The sequence below is a fragment of the Nematolebias whitei genome, chromosome 10 (genome assembly GCF_014905685.2).
Source record: "Nematolebias whitei isolate Nwh7 chromosome 10, NemWhi1, whole genome shotgun sequence".
In the NCBI taxonomy this organism is placed as follows: Eukaryota; Metazoa; Chordata; class Actinopteri; order Cyprinodontiformes; family Rivulidae; genus Nematolebias; species Nematolebias whitei.
In genome coordinates, this window is record NC_056507.1 from 12540615 (window position 1) to 12553811 (window position 13197).

The following is a 13197-nucleotide window of genomic DNA, read 5'->3' on the forward strand; positions in this document are numbered from 1 at the left end:
AAAGTAAAAGTTAATTGAACCATTCTATATGTTAACTGAGGTAAGTGTTGTTGAATGTGGTGCCAGAAGGATCAACAGAGACGAGATGAGACATTTTAATGTGAAACCACAATGAGGGAATAAACTGGTTCACAGGTTTGATTCCTTCATTTTAGTCAAAGTTGGAGCTTGGCTGCCATTTGAGACCCGACCGGAGGGACAGCGTGATTGACCAGAAAACAAATGAAGCGTTGGTCTCAGTCTGTCCAGTTGACCTGGTTCCTGTGGAGCAGAACAGATCTGCTCGTAGCTGCAGTCAGATTAAAGAGCCGAACTGAACCGCTCCATTAAGATTTAATGGATTAGACCTGCCGCCGTGAGTGAAAGGATTGACCTCTTCTCACTTTGAACAGCTCGGTTTTCATTTTCGAGGGGATTTCTAGTGATGAAAGCGGGGTTATCACCATGCTGCCGTTGTCACCTTTGACCCGGGCATGGGTTAAAGTCTTAAACTTGGGTTTCATTGTATAAATGTCATCCCTTTAGTAATGTGTGATGAGTAAAATAATAGGTCACATAAACTGCCACAGGGGCTGATTCTCAAACGATGACTGCTATCATGTTACATTTTAGAGACTAAAGTTCGTGCCAAGCGATCATTTAACATGGTCTTATAGGTAGATGTTGCTGTGTGGCCCTCATGGAGATTTTTGTCCCCCATCATGTGGGAGTTCTAGGTTTCCCAGCGACATTCACTTTCCCCACAGCTGCCGTCCATATCAATCAGCCACCACTCTACACCTGCGCCTCATTTGGAGGGCTACTCTGCTGAGCGTAAAAGCTTCTGCCAGACATTCCTCCAGCGCTGGGACATTATCATATTTTATGGTAAAGGTACTGGACAGACACCTGTCTCCAGAAACTCTTTGTCTAAACCTTGTTTGACCTCAAGCCGTGAAGGTTGGCTTGATTGACTGATTTCAGTGTGAATGCGAACCACACCAGCTGAAATGTAAACCGATGTTCCAAATTTTGGTCCCCAATCGAACAGAGTATACCGGATGGACTATCAGGTGTGAAAACAACCGTACGCCTCGTCCCGATCGTGTCCCACAAACATCCAAAAGCTACAGTCTGAACCTACAACCTTCAACCAACTACAATCATTACAATCAATTTACTTACTGGCTTTTCTGTGTATGTGAATGTTCCTGTAAAGTGCCCTGAGACAACTTTGTTGTGATTTGGTGCTACATAAATAAACTGAATTGAATTGAATTGATACGACCTGCTCCTCTCTCCACCGATACTCACCACCTCTGCATCAAGGCTCAGACCTCACCCCTCTCCCCTCTCTGGCTCCATCTGTAAAGACCATCTCTGTAAGAACAGACTCCCTTTGCAAACTAATATTATTCAGTCAAAGCCTAAAGACATTCAAGATTACTTACCTTGTCCCTCTTCCCTTACATCCCTGAGATCCTCACCTGTGAAGACAATTTTTATACTCCTGACTCTGTCTCGCTCTCTTTGTCTGCCACTTCAGGTCAAACATTATCTAAAATCGTGTTACGTCGCAGAGCAGTGAGGGACAACTGGAAATACCCTCCAACTGTCCGTGCATGTTGTGAGCATGATAAATTATTGACTTCCATTTTGGTGTGTGACTGCAGCTATGTGTAAGAATGGTCACCATCAGAAATGGGGTTGCCACATCAAAGTCCAAGATGGCCACATATATATGGTGGCCATCCGGGATTTTGATGTGGCAACCCCATTTTTGATGGAGACTTTCCTTTAACGGCCTACTCCTTTTATTTGAGGTAACTATGCTTTATAGTTTTTATACTGTTTTAGTTTCCTCAAATGATAGGGGTGGCCGAAGATTAATCTATGGTGGCCAAGGCCACCAATGGTCACCCCCTGGCTCCACCATTGCACCTGGTCGTGGACAAACAATTCAGTTTATTTATATAGCGCCAAGTCACAACAGAAGTTCTCAGGGCACTGAACAAATACATTCATATACATAAAAATTCAATTAACATTATTTATCTAAGGTAGGGTGGGGTAACCAGCGAACAAACCTGCTCCCTTCTCTCACCAGGATCTGTCACTCTGCACCACCTTGAACAAACAAAAAATAAATAAAAAGATAAATCCTACCTCTTCTTCTACAGTATAACTTCTACCCAATTGAATATCTTGCACCAAAACATTAAGGTTTACTTGCCTTCTGTGTTGAAGTCCAGAAAAAACACTTATCTTGAAAACTTCAAACATTCACAATTCAATCTCTCAGCAACAGGAATCAGTGACAGGCTCAGTGTACCACTTGTTTTTAGATTCAACTTTAATCTATTTAAGTCACATCTGAGCTGTTTGTCTGTACATATCATAAACACAAAAAGTGGGATATAACTTGCATAACAAAAAAACAACAAGAAAATAGTCCAACAATTGAACATGGTATAGGAAGTGCAAAGTAAATATTTAGAGATCTTTTTAATTTAGGACTCTAACCGCTGTTTTTCATCACACTTGTTTAACTCATCATATGCAATATTCTCCACAGTGAAGATCAAACCATTAACTTTCAGCCAAATATAATTTATAAATGAGAAAAAATTAAAGTTTGACCTATTAGGATTCCACAATAAATTATCTTGCAGCAAACTTCATGTTCTGAGGCAATGTGTTCGACATAACGGTACTTCATCTAGCTACCTAACGGTCACCAATGGCATGCAACAAGGCTCCGTTTTAGGTCTCACTGTTTTTACAATATATGTAAATAATGTAGGTCAAAACATTCCTGACGCATTTTTGCATCTCCATGCCGACGACAATGTTGTTTATTGCAGAGCTAACACAGTTGCCAAGGTTTTCCAGCTTCTACAGTCTGCATTTGACATCATTCAGTCAGACGTATTCCATCTCAAACTGGTGCTAAATGCAGACAAAACCAAAGGGATGTTGTTTTCCAACAGAAAGTCAGTGCCAGCAACTACTCCTCATATCTCATCCATGCATCCATCCTTGCACATCTCTCTTTTCAACCACATATCGAAAACTTGATAAGGAAACTGAAATTAAAAGAGTTTATTTTACAGAAATACATATTGCTTAACTCTGAATGCCAGAAAATGCCTTGTAACTGCTACCTTCTTACTGGCCATTGTCCATCGTGACATTATTTACATGAATGCCCCGCCAGCTCCTTGCAGATGTTGGATGCTGTCTACCATGGCGCACTGATTCATAACTGGCTGTAACTACCGTACCCATCACTGCACCCTGTACTCCTTGGTCATTTGGTCATCATTATCTACACATAGGCTCTCACACTGGTTCATTTTCATCTATAAATCCCTCCTTGGTCTGCTACCTTCTTATATCTCCTCCCACATGTCACGCCATCAGTGCAGTTACAACATGCGCTCTCAGGTCATCATTACCTGCAGCGTTCCTTCACTGCAGACTGAACTTTGCAAAAAGGCCTTTTCCTACTCAGCTCCTGCAACTTGGAACACCTTGCAACAGGAACCGAAGTTGTCCACGTTGATTTATTTACGAGGTTTCAAACATTTGATAATGTTAATTGAAAAATCAAAGCAAATATGTTCTTGTTTTTAGTATTTCACCCTGTTTTACAGCACCTTGATTTATTGTTTTGTATACTACTCTTATTTTAACTGCATTTTTACTGTAGTTTATTGTTGTCATTGTCTATGGTTTTGTTGTCAGTATTGTATATGTTTTGTCTGGAACAAGTCCTTCTTGTAAATGAGTCTCCGAGGCTCAATGAGGCTAGCCTGTATAAATAAATGTTGAATGAATGAATAATGCAGTTTAACGTCAAAGTTTTGTGTCTAAAACTGTTTCATATTGAAATCAAGAAATTGTTTATTTAAAAAAAAAAACTTGGATTAGACAAAATGGAACATAGTTTACAGACTGTGGTACAAATACTGCATGTAAAGAAGTGTTTGTATCAATTATCCTGATGCATGCTCAATAATCCAGGTAGAAAAATCTAAAAAAGTTAAATCTGGTCCTCTGGACATTCACGTTATTTATTTATTTATTTATTTATTTATTTTTGAATGTCCAGAGGACCAGATTTAAGTTTTTTTAGGTTGGTATAAATTATTTACTGGTTTAAAAGGACTTAATTACCGGTACATGTCATAAGCTAAACTGTGTTGTGAAGCTAAAAAGGATGAGATGGGTTTATGTTTTAAAAAAATAAAGATTTTTGCTCCAAATGAAAACTACTTAAAACTAAGACTATATACAGAAACTCTAAAGGATGATGATCTACTGACATGGCTTACACATCGATAGGATCTGCTAGTGACAAAAAGTGGGAAACAAGAAATTTAAATCAAATGGTCTCCAACTTGTTTGAATTCGTTGTGGGGCAGAGTCTGCAGAGGATGTCATGCTGTTTTCAGCAAAGACGGCCTCTAACCATCACATTTAAACCCCACCGTTCAGCCAAACAGTATATGGATTAAAGCTTGTCCCACTGGTTTTATCTATACTAAAACTATTTGAAATGTTAATTTTTAGATGTTATGAAGTAAAAAAACACAAAAAGGCCCAGCCGATGATCTGTATTTATGTGAGAGGTGGGTAACTTTTAGTATTTATCACAAACAAAATAAATGCAGTAATGGATCTGACTGCAGATCGTTTTATCTCCCTGTATTCCTCAAAGACTCTCCGTTGTGGAAAACATTCAGCTGTTGTTGCTTCATCTGAGCTTGGCAACACCTCCCTGACAACTGTGGCGCAGCAACCGGGCCAAGAGCTGCGACTCCCTTCCAGCCACCACAACCAGCAAGCTCTGGGCCGCCAGGCTGCGTAAACAGGAACCGGGGGGGGGGGGGGGGCTTAAAGGGCTTAAGAAGCACCGAGGCCCTATAATATAAAACACTGAAGGATGGGTTTGGCCTTACAGCTGATAATGAGGCACTATTTAGTGTCAAAAAAGAGATTTTTTATTTTTTTTAACTGGTTTATAACAAGGCTTAGATTTGCTCGTATGAATTTTACTGCTCTAATGGAGACAGACAGTGAAGCTGAATAAGCAAAGATGAGTGAGAAATCTAATTGAAAATCTGAGCATAAGATTTATTCAAGAGTTTCTGGAACCATTACAAGAATAAGTTCAGAGTCTTGAGGTATGAGACTTTCATGCTCTTTTAAAAACCTTATTTAAATGATTTTTACAGCACAGCGGCTAGATTAAGTGATTTAGTTGCAGAAAAAGTTAAATACACACATTTTCACGTGCTCAGTAATCCAGGTGAAAAAAATCCAACAGTTAAATCAGGTCATCTGGATGGCTTCTTTTTTTGTTGAAACATTTCATCCTTCATCCAAAGGACTTCATTAGAGGATGGACTCAGATGGACTGAGTTTGTTGTGGTTCCTCAGACTGATGAAGTCCTTTGGATGAAGGACAAAACGTTTCAACAAAGAAAGAAACCGTGCAGATGACCTGACTTAACTTTGTTGGATTATTTGAACATCTGCTGCGGTGAAACATGAATCTACAGAGAAATCTGACCAGATGATCTGTGTTTTGAACCTGCACGCTCCACACTGGTTAGTCGTCATTATCTGCATCGTTTTTGTGTCTATATTCTGATTTACTTCATTTTGTATTTTGCTTTGTGTGTTGTCTGTTGTTCTGTCTGTACAGCACTTTGGCCTTGTTGCTGTTTAAAGTGCTCTATAAATAAAATGGTATGGTATGGTTATCTGGCAAAATTGTTTAAAACTCATCATCATCACCTTTAATTAACCGGATAAAAACCCACTGAGTTCAAGATTTCTGTTCCTAACTTAAGACCTGAATTTTCATTTTGCAAAAGTATTTATTGTTGTGTGTTCTAGACAAATGAAAACATCCTAAAATGTTACTGAACAGATATAAAATGTAGAATTATACAGAAAATCAAATGTTAAGTATCTGCACTGTCAATGTTTTGGGCCGGTGAAAGTTCAATCCAGCAACTTGGACACTTGAAAAGAAAATAAGTTTGACAATAAAAATGTTTTCTGTAAATCCTCGTCCTGAGATCAGAACCCTGACGTGTGTTTTGTATCAGGAGAGGACGAGCCGAACAGAAACAGAGTTGCGGGTTCTTATCTCAGACACTTTTTGTTCTTCATGAGGAGCAGCAGGTCAGTGACTCGGTTCTGAAACGACCCGTCAAGCCATCATCAGGTGAGTGATCCGTCCTTTACTTGATCCACTCCAGTCGGGTTCATGTAATTCTTCACAACGTGAGCTTTGCTCTCAGTTTCCTGTCCTGTCTTTTAAAACTTTGCCTCAAAGGTTTTTAATATTATTTTTTATATATTTAAAAGAAAACAACCATGATGTTCAGTCTGGCTTTAAGTTAGTTTAATTATTCACATTTTATCTCTCAGGGTCAGTGTGCTTTTAATCTGGCTCTTAACTGACATATTTACAGGACATGCAATTTGTTTATGTTCTTTACTACTTTTTTAGGAAAAAAAAATGTAACTTTTAATTCATTTTAACTCACATTTCTTATCTTCCCTCATCTTTAATTAGTGCATAACAAGGTTTTAGATTTTAAAGTTAATATTTTTGCTAATTTTACATTTTTAAAACCAACATCTGGTGTTTTCTTGTCCTTTTAGAGTTACTATGATTTAATCTTTTCACGTTTTACGACTGTTTTAACTGAACTTTATGCATTATTTTATTATTGTTTGCTCATTTGTTGTTTTTATGTCGAGTTAGTTTTTATCTGGTGTAACGTTTGATTTGGTTTGTTGTGTATTTTATAATCTGACATGTGGGAATAATCTGCATTTGAAGAAATGAGCATTTATGGAATAATTGACTAATTTGAACATTTCTCTGTTGTTCTGTCAGCAACTTTGTCTTCTTTTCATGATGGTTTGTATCTTCTGACAGTTGTATCATCTGCTTTATTTGTGCGTCTGCAGCAGGAATCAGACTGTTGACCTTGAACTCACATTATTTATCATTTATTTAACCAGATCAGTCAGCTGAGCACAAACTCTCATTTTCAATATCGACCAATTTCTGCTGAGTTTAAGCTCACCGATCAGAATCTGCTGGCCCGTTGTTGAGGTTCTGGTCACTCCAAACGGTTTGGTTTCAGCTCTGAGGCCTGATCCTGATGTTCAGTGATGAGGGCCGCGGCCGCTCTGCTCTCCCTGTGCTTCTGGGTCGACGCTACAGCTCAGACAGGTGAGGTGAAAGGTCACGTCGGGCGTGGTGCCTCAGAACGATGCTGAGCTCTTCAGGATGGTTTTGATGTTTTTCTCAGATCAGAAATGTGGCGCTCCTCTTGCGTGGACCCCCACGGTCCAGTCTTTGAGGGTGGTTGGAGGAAGCCAAGCCTCATATGGATCACACCCGTGGCTGGTCAGTTATTTTTTCCGTTTGTTTTCTTCAGGAAACCAATGAATTGTGATGTTTTGGTTTGTCATAGTCAAATATGTACTTTTAGTGTTTTATGTTTATTTGCCAGAGAAAATCACAAACTGTTCAGGAACTAATGGACATCTCCTTCGGCTAACCAAGCTTTGAACTTATCACCACTGTTCAGTTCTTGAGTTATTCTAAACTTGTTTTGGGTGCTTAATGACCCTGGGGCTCCTATGTAACTAGTTTGGGCCGATTGCGTGGTTTATCCACAATGCCTTCAGCGGTGGAACCCACCCCATTTTTGGGACCTACTTCTCTGAGGTCCCAGGTCTGGTTCTTGTTGGGTCTAGATGTGACATCAGCGCACTGTTGGTCACTGATTGGTCTGGGGGCGTATTCATTGGTGGAGGGCGGAGATCAAGGAGGTCATCCATTTTGGTTGTGTGTTGTTTTCCGGCTCTTCTTCTTCTAATACATGTTAGTGGTGCTTAGAAAAGAGCTTAATGTAGCATTAGCGCCACCAGCTGGTAAGGTGCGTTGATATTAATAATCCGCCCACTAGAGGTGAACAATCCGCCCACTAAACGGGAACTATGGGCACTGTGGAGACAGAAAAAAAGAGGTCCCACCAGAACCGGACCAACAGGGTCCAACAAGAACCGGCCCTGTGGATAAGGGGCTTAATTTAAAAGCAAATCCCTTAAATCTCCCAGCTGCTACCCTTCAGGGTTTGTAGATTGAGTTCCGTATTTTCCGCCATACAAGTTGCATCAGTCTTAAAATGTCTAATAAAGTGGAAAAAAAACATAAATAAGTTGCTTCGTCGTATAAGTCACATCTATTATGCGTCACCGCTGACTACCCGGAAATGTGGGCCGTTGTTGTGCCAAAAATTGACTGGCTGCCAAAATGGTGGCCGCGGTACTGCGTACAGGAGGACTTGAACAAGATTAACTCTTAAAACAACTATTTGTTTGCTCAACATTATAGCAAAGGTGTGTCTCAGTTAAACTTTTCCTTAATAATTGCACTTTAATGGTCAAATCAGCTGCATTTCAAAAATTGATTTGTGGCTGCTGGAGCGTGCAGAGGGAGGGCTCGCTATGCATTTCTTTGAAATTTAACAAGATGACCACCTAAAAACAATTATATGTTTGCTCGACATTATAGCAAAGTTGTATCTCAGTTTAACTTTTCCTTAATAAATGCACTTTAATGGTCAAATCAGCTGCATTTCTCCTGGGCGGCGCGACGAAATGCAGCTGATTTGACGTTTACTCCAGGAGTTCCAGAGCGAAACGAAGGTGGCTCTCTATGGCAAACCAAGTGTCTCATTAATAGCCACTTTTACCTATTAATGAGACACTTGTCTTGCCATAAGGCTTGAGGGACCTCTTGCATGGTAATGTTTAATATTTTTCATGTCAAAATGAATGAAATCATCAGATCTCAGCCAAAAATTGGGTTATAAATATGGGGGGAAATGTTTATTAGTCGCTTCGATGTATAAGTCGCAGGACTTGCAAATTTATGCAAAAAGGTGCGACTTATACGCCGGAAAATACGGTACCTGAATACAAAACCACAGGAGCTCAGATTAATGATTTAAGGCTCACATCCAGAGAAAAGCAAGCTAAAATCTGACTTGGTCAAATTTTGTCTTCATTTGAGGCTGAACACAGACTCATGTCCAACCCTTCTATTTTATGATAGATTACAGTTATAATCCTTCGTCTTCCAGAAATATTCCAGTTTGATCTGTCGGGGGACGTTTGAAACATATTTTAAAGAACATGAAAAATCATCATTTAAAACTTGTTCTTGTTTTTAGATTTTGTTAAACTCTGCTCTCTTTTAAATACCAAGAGAATGTTTTCATGATGGTTGTATTATTTAATCTCAATGAGACTATACTTGCCTAGATAAAAGTAAATAAATAAAATAATTAGTTTGCATATCCCTTTAAAAGGCCTGCATGCTCTGAGTCTAAAACTCGTCACTGGATCTTGTATTTTCATCCTTGTTTCTTTGTTGGACTAACCCAATAATCTCACTTTTTAAACTAGTTTTACTTTTTTTTCTTCTTATCTACAAATCTTGGTCCTCCCAAAAAATATGGGCACTAATTATTTATGTTCCCAAGATTATTATTTTCCTCCTAAACCAAGATAATTTACTGAAATGAACTTGTGAGTAGCTTTTGTCTGTCTTGATCTGGAAACTTTTATTCCAGAGATCTTTCGTGAGTTGTTTGTGCTCAGAGTATGTGTTATAAATGATCCTCAGCTACTAACACTTTCAGCTCAACTGTGAAACTAAATTATTGTCATGGTTTGTAGAGTAGAAACTGGGCTTACTCGAGGGTTTTAAAATGTTAAACTTACCTTTATTTTTAAAAGCAAGCAAAAGGCTGACATGGCAACACAACTTATAACAAACTGAAGATACAAGGAGGACTAAAGAGACACAGGGAGGTAAAGAGGAGAACCTGGACATGGCATATGTAATGCATAATGCTCCACTGAGGAATGAATAAAGATAGAGCAACAATATGGACTGTCTAATGAAGGAAGTGGCTGCAGCTGTGACAGGTGAGACAGAGAACAGGTGTAGACGGGTGTGGCAGGTTGACTGAACAAAAACATTGAGGGGTAAAAAAAAAAAACGAGGGACAGAAACTGACTGATATAACAAAGCACAGAATAAACAAACATAATGATTAAAATAAAATAAAACACAGTTCCTGACAATTATAGCCATTCATGTGTGTTCAAACTTCATTGGCTGTGGCAGCCATCTTGAATTTATTGTGTTCCAAAAATGAATCTGTTGTAGATGTGCATCCAGTGACAATTTCCTAAATGTTCCATTAAAATCATCGCTGTGATTCTGTGAGCTATTTTACTAATATAGCAACAGGGTTAACACAAATTAATTGGAAAATTTTAGACAAAGGAATTGTGCTGTTAGTGCTCAGAATGTGTGCTGAGGATCCGTCTCTGCTACAACCAAACCAAATTTTCACCAACGTCTTTCAAACAAACTGAGTTAGAGACATTTTTGTTTGTTGATTTTTGCATGGTGGCCATCTTGCATGGAGTTGGCTCCAAAGTGAATCAGTTTGTAGTATCTAGTGGTTACTCGCTGCAGATTTCATTAAAATTCATCCAATGATTCTAGAGATATTTTGCTAACAGACAGGAACACTAACACACCTGCACACGCACAAATATGGCAAAAACTTTATAGTTTATGTTACTAATTTTAATCCTGAATCATGAAAGTTGTCAGGGGTGTTGTTGTTTTCAGGCGTCGCTGCAGAACAAAGGTTCTCACTTCTGTGGAGGAGCCATTCTGACCGGTTCCTGGATCCTGACCGCAGCTCACTGCTTCCCCTCCGTATCTAAGTACAGAAACTGCTCTCTGACGTCACTTGTTATTTCAGCGTGGAACATCTGGACAGAACTGTGTCTGTTTTCCAGAGATTTTCTTAGCAATGTGAGAGTTCTGGTGGGAGAGTTTGACCTACAGGTAGCTGATGAAGAGGAGCAGGTTCTTCACATCAAGTCTGTTTTAGTCCATGAAAAATACAGCCCGGCTTTCCCGATGAATTATGACGTAGCTCTGGTGGAGCTGGATCAGCACATTCAGATGGGTTGGTTTCCATTCCAACGATTAAACTAGTTTTTTAAATTCCTGTTCATGTTGCTGATTTGAATCTATTTCTGAACAGGAGCTCGTGTGAGACCAATATGTCTCCCTTTGCCAGATGTGGATGTTCCTCCTCAGACCAGTTGCATTGTGGGAGGATGGGGGAGGACAAAAGAAAGTTTGTACCCTTTAACATTTTCCCCACCTGGACCAAATGAATCTGTTTAACTGCCTAAATGAGTGCTTCTGTTTTCTAGAAGGTCGTCTCACTGCGGTCCTGAGGGAAGTCCACTTGGGTTTAGTGGATCCAGCCAAATGTCAACTTGTCCTGCAGACTGTCAAAGGTCCATTCCTGAGCCGAAGACCAGGTCTCCACACAGTTCTGTGTGCCGGGTCAGAGGATGGAGGAAGAGATGCCTGCCAGGTAGATGAAAATGTTTACTTCCTGTTTTGTCTGCATTATTCAGTCTGAGGTGCATCAGCAACAACAGCTTTCATCAGTTTATCATTTCTCTGTCTCTTCCCTCTTCATTTTCTTCCCAGGGAGATTCTGGAGGTCCTCTGGTATGTCCGGCAGGGTCAGGAAGCGGTCACTGGGTGGCCTTGGGGATAACCTCCTGGGGTAAGGGCTGTGGTCGGGGCTGGGGGAGCAACAGCAGCCAAACTCCTTCGAGGAGAGGAACTCCAGGGATTTTCACTGACGTGAGGATGCTGCTGCCCTGGATCAAACAAAAACTGGGGCAGGCCCTGATATGAGTCTCAGAAAACAAACCAGAATGATTATTAGATAAAGGAGAGGGGAAACAATACAAATAAGAACATCAACCAAGCTGGAACAAACCAGTACTGCTGAGATTGACAGTGTGATCTACTGAGCCACATAAAAAGAGGAATGTTTGTCCAGTGCTTAATTTTCTCCTTAAAACTGTCTTATTAAACACAAAGAAGAAGCAGAAAACAACTGTAACAAATGGCAGATTTTCTTTTAAGGTTAAGAAACTCTAAAAAAAAAAAAACTGCTGTTTACAACAAACAAATAACTTGTATTTTGAAAAACTGAATTGTTTATTTTTAATTTAACACATTTCATTTTATATTCATATTCACATAGAAACAATTAATAACAAATAATCTCTGTACACAAAATAAATAATATATATATATAATTCTAATTTGGGTTCAGATTCAAATACAATTAGTCAATTCATTCCTATTAAAACACAATATATTCTCATACAGTACAAAAATGCTGTAATCAGTCTACGACAGCAAGCAGATTGTTTATATTGGAGTGATTCCCATCCTGAATAGCAAAATGACAGCAGAGGAAAGAAACCTCCAACTGAAACAGAACCAGACTTAGGGTGAGTTGCTGAAAAGAGGTTATAAAGGGGAAGGAACTGCAATGGAATGGGCACTAACATAAGTTTTGTTTACATGTGGCCCCACATTGGGCGCCATATGTAAACAAACAAAATGCAGGTGAGTGCTCGCTACAAGATGTTCCTGTTTACTCTTTCACTATATACTGCTGTAACAGTTACTACCAAACTGTTTATCAAAGGGCAGTTTAGTTTATCTTTTTTTTTCCCCTTAAAATACTTACTTTTAAATTTTAGCTTTTAGCATCATTTTGATAATTTTGGTCAAATGTCCATAGGGTTTACAATTTTAGCTTTCATTACTGTTTTACATATTTCAACTTTTAGCTACAGTTTCACATATTTTAGCTTGTAGATGCTGTATTGCTAATGTTGGCCTTTATTTTTTACCACTTTTAATTTTTAGCTACAGTTCTGCAAATTTTAGCTTTTAGCTACAGCTTTGCTTAATTTAGTTTAAAGATAAAATATTTAACTTTTAAAACTTTAGCTTTTAGCAGAATTATTGCCAATTTGAGCTTTTTGATGCAGTTTTGCTACATTTAGCTACAGCTGTGGTCTTTTCTTTGCCAGGTTTAGCTTTTTGTTAATGTCTTTATCTAAAAAATGTTTGTTTTTTTTTACCATTTTAGCATTTAAATACTGCTAAATTTAGATATTGTTTTGTATGTTTTAACCTTTAACAGTAACACACACACACACACACACACACACACACATATATATATATATATATATATA